This window comes from Ailuropoda melanoleuca, chromosome 8 (assembly GCF_002007445.2).
Source record: "Ailuropoda melanoleuca isolate Jingjing chromosome 8, ASM200744v2, whole genome shotgun sequence".
Classification (NCBI taxonomy): domain Eukaryota; kingdom Metazoa; phylum Chordata; class Mammalia; order Carnivora; family Ursidae; genus Ailuropoda; species Ailuropoda melanoleuca.
The window spans coordinates 39,317,181-39,322,997 of NC_048225.1; the positions used below are offsets into that span (position 1 = coordinate 39,317,181).

Consider the following 5,817-nt stretch of genomic DNA (forward strand, 5'->3'; position numbering starts at 1 on the left):
TTAATGGAAAAGAATAAGTCTACTAACAGAGCTGAATATGTAAGGCAAGGAACCATGCTTCCCTCTAGAAGGACCACGTTGGAAACACTGCTATCTTCTGGAAATTTCAAAGCAGAGGTGCAGGTGGATGGCAGAGGCCAATATTCAATGACTGCCTACTCGATGACACATTGTTCTAGATTATTTATCTGCATCTGATCATCTAATTCTTCCAACCAATTTGAGGCGGAGTTCTTAATACGAAAATTCAGGGATGTGGAACATTGAGAAACAGGCAAGATAAAACAGGACTGATATGGCAAGATTCACTTTTGTGGGTCCTTTCTATGAGAAGTTGCCTCCATAATCAAAGGAGAATATACAATGTAAAGATAGAAGTTAAGGTGGAGAGGCAGGACACTTCTCCAAAGTACTTTCAGTAGCATTAAAATTTCTCCACCAATCCCACTGAGTAAGACCTGCCTGTCCAGGCTGCAAGCTTCTGTATAGCTGGTCTGTTGTTCTGGAGATTTAAGACTCTTAGAAGACATGGTAATTGTTTAAAAGACTGTTTTCCACGTGTATTTTCAAATATGCACTATTCCTGGTCATTAGACTCAGAATCTGGCAGAGAGCATATACCAGGACAAATGTAAAATGTGTCTAAAGATAAACTACTGTTTGGGTTATAGGGCTCTTTGCTATCTGGCTCAGTACTAACTTTGAAAACTCACTCTCTAGCTTCTCATCTCAGCTGCTACTTGTGGATTGCAGCTGGAAAAATTGGCATCAAGTTTCCATGATCATGCTCAGAACAAAGAAATGTAGATTTTTTTTTTTTTTTTTTTAATGATCGGAATGTCTGGGAAATAGCCATCTCACTGGTACTGTACCCGAGTCGATCCATAGCTCCTCTGTGTTGCAAATGCATTTGTTTTAGTAAGTGAATAATGAAAAATAAATTACCCTCTCAATGCAAAACTGCCTGAGACTTGAACTCATGTGTAAGAGCCTTTCATCATGTTTAAAGGTGTCTAGTGAAAGTTAATAAAACAGTGGGCTCTATTCATTTTTTTAACTCATGTGAATTACACCTTAGGACAAGGTTGTTCATGCCTTAGTTGCTTTCCAAAAGAATCAATTTGAAAGTGAAAACTATATCACAGTGCCTATTCTGTTTTGAAATTTTATGATATATACTTTGCAATTTGGTATTGGACTTAAAATAGGGTCTAACCTATGCATGTGGAAAAGACAGGTATGAACACACCATTAAAAATGAGGCTTTAGGTCATCTGTGTAAAATCTAGAAGTGCTCTGCCTTTTGAAAATGAATGTATCTGCATTCTAAACTACCTACTCACTCTGCTATATAATCACACACTGAAAAGGAAAATTAGAAAAAAAACCACTATTGAACCTGTTCTAAAATGAATAAAATCAGGGGTGCCTGGATGGCTCAGTCGGTTAAGCGTCTGACTTTTGATTTTGGCTCAGGTCACGATCTCAGGGTCATGAGATCGAGTGCCACAGTGGGTTCTGTTCGCTGAGTGTGAAGTCTGTGTAGAATTCTCTCTCCCTTGCTCCCCCCCCCCACCACGGCATGTGCTCTCTGTCTCTAAAAAAATAATAAAAAATAAATAAAATGATTAAAATCACAGAGAAAACTTTCTCATGTGATAACTAAATTTCCTGTCCTTCGTCTTTCCCATCATCCATTCTAAATACTCTGCTTTAGAGCTCCATGCATGTATATAAACATGCACATAAACACATGTATCTTCTCTCCTAAACATTTTCTATAGCTGAGTTTTCATAATTGTAGAATTCTAGAATTAAGACCATTTTTGTTTGCTTGTTTTGTTGGTCTGTCTTTTTTGGGGTGCTTTTGAAAAAGACATTTGTTTCTTCTGTTCTTATGAATTGTTATGATGTGTAACATTCCTACATGGAAGAGCCATGATGGGGTTACTTATATAAAGCCGTATGTCATGTTAGTAGCAGAACTGGAACTCAGAATTTGACTCCCACTTAATTGTTTCATTTTGTGATGCCTCCTTTCCTCTGTGTCATTTTGTGTAGCTGATGTGATATCCCAGGCCATCACACAAGGCAGGAGCTCCTGTATGATACACAGATGCCCCCACCAACAGAACCACACTTCACACAGTAGTATAAAAAAGTTTTCCCTTCTAGTCCATACTCTCCCAACCCATGATAATAACCATGATCCCCATAATAAATTATGGAGGTTATCACAATAATACATAAAACGAGCACATTTATGTGTGTATTCTGAGTGCATCACCCAGTGATCTTACTTCCATCCAGGGGGAATCAATGTTCCCTTTCTCTTTTCTTTGCTGGTATACAACTAAATCTAGCCATCTAGAAGCTCATGGCCTCCCTGCAACCGTCCAATGTTCAATCCTAAAAGTGATAAGACACTGTTTTTCAAGTATATATTACTCAGAGTTTATTTAAGATTTATTTTTACTTACTTTTGAAAGAGCGAGCATGGGGGAGGGGCTGAGAGAGAGGGAGAGAGCACACTCCCTGCTTAGCACAGAACCCTACACAGAGCTCCATCTCAACACCCTGAGATCATGACCTGAGCTGAAATCAAGAATCGGAACTTAACTGAGCCACCCAGGCGCCCCGAGTTTATTTTTGTTGTTCACACTACTCTTCCTTTTTTTTCTAATTGTGAATCTACCAAATCGTAAAATGTAGGGACTGAAAAAAATAAATGCTTGAGAATTCCCGAAAATGTACTGTGTAGAGCTTGCTCGCTGTTCTACGTAGACATTCATGACTTAAGTCAGAAAAACTGAGTGTCTTTTCTTGGCTGAAGACTCTTCTCTTTCCTCAGTGCTTTTCTTGCCTCTTCCATCAAACATCCCAGGAATAAAAATGGTGCTTCACAATTAATTTTGTTCCACGGTGAGTCTGCAGGATTGCCTTTAAGGCTTATACTAGCTACCAATCTCATGTTTTATACTAACATATTTCTTTTTTAGGGATAAAGCCAATTATTAGGATTGCAACGAGAACCAACCAATATTCTCCTTTATGTTACTTCTTTATGTTATTTTTTTTCTTCCCCACACAGATTAATTATTATGTTTAGCTTTGTAGGTAGGATCTTTCCTGTCAGGACAATCAAAAGTTCACCTTACCTGGGCAGGTTATGGGGGTATGTGGGCTCCTGGGAGATAGGGCAGACACTGGCAAAGGGGAGACCATAGATGAGAAGCATCTTGTCTGATTTCCTGCTGAAAGATACAGGTGAATGTAAATGCCAGTGGCTCTCATGGAGCCAGGGTGGTGGGGGGAAGAACAGACTTCATATTCAGCTCACCACAGTGCCCCTCTGGTCCCAAACAGTGCTGGGTCCTCTTTCTTAGCTGCTGGATGCTGCATCCCAAGCAAGCAGACAGAAGAAAGCCTTTGAGTAGGAGCCAAATTGTCTGAACTTACTCTCTGTGCCCAGAGGAAGTGGGGACATGGTTTTTTTTTTCCATGAAAAGTGTGTCTGATGGGAATCCAGCTCCTAAATAGTATTCAAGGGGGAAATCTTGACGCAAGAGAAAGAAACACGGATTTTGGGGACTCAGTCCGCTCCTACTACAGGGGACACAGCCAAACTCCCGGCCCCTCCAAATAGGTGCCCCGAGTTCATTTTTATTCTTTATTCTCCCTGTGTGCCCCGACTCCCTCCCCATCACCACAACTGGGGGCCTCTGCTAAGACCTGGGGGCAGGCGCTGTGGGCACTGCCCAGCTGAAGCTGCTCAGCCCCCACGGCAGAACCAGATCCAGGCTGAGGTCCCCCTGCTTCCCTTCAGAGGATGTGGGCCGGTACCCCAGAAGCTGCTGCGCGCTGGGACACAGCTGCTGCGCTCCAGGACAGAGGTCCTGCACACGGTGGACCTTGGCGAAGGGCAGCGTGTGGTGCCAGACCTCGGAGACGCTGAGCGCGTGCCCGCTGAGCACGTGCCCGGACGCAGTCTTGGCCTCCTGGTGCATGCCACGCCCACAGCCGTAGGCGATGCTGTGGATCCAGGCCTCCAGCTGCAGCGTAACGCTCAGGAAGGGCAGCAACATGAGTGTGGCGGCCTCGCAATGCACCCTTGGCTGCAGCACACCTCACGCACCACGCCGAGGCTTGGGTCAGCCTCCAGACGCATGCCATTGGTGCTCAACATTGTGTGTCGTCACGTGCCAGCGGCGTGCGCAAGCGCAGCACGGCGCAGGGGCTGAGGAGCAGGTATAGGATCCGTAGGTTGAGTTTGGGATGGCTGCGCAGCAGCGAGTAAAGCACCTGCACGTGGAAGAACTACACCACCTTGAGCGCCTCGTGTCTGCAGGAGCGGCAGGCCTCCCGGGCCAGGCCAAAGCGCCGCTGCAGGAACAGCGGCTGATACACTGCCTTACTGCTGCTGGCGCCGCGTGGGAACGCGCTGCAGGCTGGCTGCGGGCACAGCGCTGGGAGAGGTCTGACAGGCTGAGTCGCCAGGGCAGGGAGGCGTGGAACAGGTCCATGTTGCATAGGAAGACAGAGTGCAGCAGGTCACCCACGGCCATGTTACAGCTTGAACAAAACAAAAATTCAAAGTGAGTATGGCGCACAGAAGACCAATCTTGGATAGCCTTCAGGCTCTAGATCAGCTTTTCTTTTTCTTCTAGTTAGACCTCTATATTCCCCTTCATCCTTCCTTTCTGACTCAAATTGGAGCAATAAACCAATTTCTTGGTTTATTTCTCATAACCTGGTTTTGCTCTCTTGGAAAACTGCTTGACCCGATTAAATTGTTAGATCATCGTTTGGTAAACATGCAGCCCTAGAAACCTAGTTTTGTCATCTATTGAGAATGCACCTATCTGTCCCTAGGGCCTCTCAGTAACCAAGCTCATGTGATTGCTGTATAAAACCAGAATATCAATTCCATTAATTTACCCTCCATACATAACCATAACAAAAGCTGGAATATTTATGTCTAGAATACAGACATTCCAAGCCAAAAATTAGCTGCAAAGTCATTTGATGAATGTGGAAGGAGAACAAGAAGACTGGATGGAAGTTAAGTGGCATTGGGCAAAATGACAGGTTCACCTGTCAAATCTCAGCCTTAACAATTACTAGCTGGGAAGGCTTAGACAGATTATTTAACTTCTTTAAACCTTAATGTGCTCCTTAGTCAAATAGGGTGGTGATAGTAACTAACTTCATATTAAATAATGCAGCATATGAAATATTTAGAACATTGTCTAACCTATACTGAGTACGATCCTATCTGTGCAGCCTCACAATGAAGAGGGTGAGGTCATCATGGTTAAAAACTAAGGTGGCTTCTTTCCTAGATCTGGATTGTACGTAGGCATGGACCATGCCAATATTTGTCACCATGCCTCCCCTTTTCTCTTTTCCAGAGGTGACCAATAATTTTTTTTTAAGTCACACATTGTTTTCTTTAAATCTGTGTTAAATATGTTAGTCAATCTTTGCGCGCCCATGACCATTCTGATGCCTGAAGGTCATCTTGCACTTCTGCTGTGAGCTACTCGGCATTGGGTTTTGCAGTTCAACTCTTAAGGCATGGCTACTTTCCCCACTTCCTCCTTTTTTGGAAGCCTTGTTTTACCTTTGTGCATAAAATCCAGTGTTCTTATGGTGACAACATTTGGATAAAGTCATACGGTGTCAGTATAGGCTTTAGAAAAGATGAAAAGCTGCAGAAAAAAAAAAAAAACACTGCCACAGAGGCTAGAGAAAATGCATTTCAGATCAGCAAACTGATCAGACAAACTCCGCATCTCAGTGGTCTGCAGGGACAAA

At 43.6% G+C, this 5,817-nt stretch overlaps 1 pseudogene; it reads right to left on the minus strand.

Annotated features, from left to right (window-relative positions):
- Positions 1–3,725: 3,725 nt before the first annotated feature.
- On the minus strand, positions 3,726–4,565 carry LOC100482876 (annotated as a pseudogene).
- Positions 4,566–5,817: the final 1,252 nt, after the last annotated feature.